Below are 778 nucleotides of genomic sequence, written 5' to 3' on the forward strand. Positions count from 1 at the left end.
AAAAAAGAAGCAACCACGAAAATAAGATAAAAAAAAATACAGTACTATATATAGTTTGTTTGTTCTTTACTTTTTAGTTGTCATGGTTTCAATTACAGTGTAGATTCTTCGCACGTTTGTCCCATTTTTTGTTAATAAAACGAAGAGTAAATACTCCACTCGATTCCTAACAATTACCTCGAAAGGACAAGACTTCCAAGAAAAAAATACACCCAATCTGGTCTCTGATCTTTTTTTTTAGGATTGATTAGTCCTGTGCCAAAAAAACAACATTGACTTCTTTTTGACACAGAGACCTCGTTGTCCTTTCGAAGTAATTGTCAGGGACCAAATTAGATTTTTTTTTGTCAAAAACCTTCGTTGTCTTTTGAGATAATTGTCGAGAACTATTTTAGGTTTTTCTCTAAAAGGGAATATTATTACGGAATAAAATGAGTTAAGAGAATAAAAATTTTGGTAGAAGTTTCCAACATGATAGAATTTGTGTTCCAAGGTTAGGCTCAATGTTTTTTGTGGTTAATGGGTGATGTATTATTTTGTGGAGGAACAAAAGTCTTTTCTTCGAGAAAGAGGAAAGAATTTCTGCAAGCTCGATAATGCGCAGCTTATTCTATACTGTTCGTGTTAGAATTTTTGACTTTTTGCTTCTTCCTATTTAAAAGCAAAGAAAACAATAATCTAAAAGTGCCTGAAAAGCGTGCTTAGTTGCTGCATTAACATTAATAACGAATTTAAATCAATTTAAATTGATCGAATAATTAAATTATTTGTCTATTAA

This window comes from Arachis ipaensis, chromosome B07 (genome assembly GCF_000816755.2).
Source record: "Arachis ipaensis cultivar K30076 chromosome B07, Araip1.1, whole genome shotgun sequence".
NCBI lineage: Eukaryota > Viridiplantae > Streptophyta > Magnoliopsida > Fabales > Fabaceae > Arachis > Arachis ipaensis.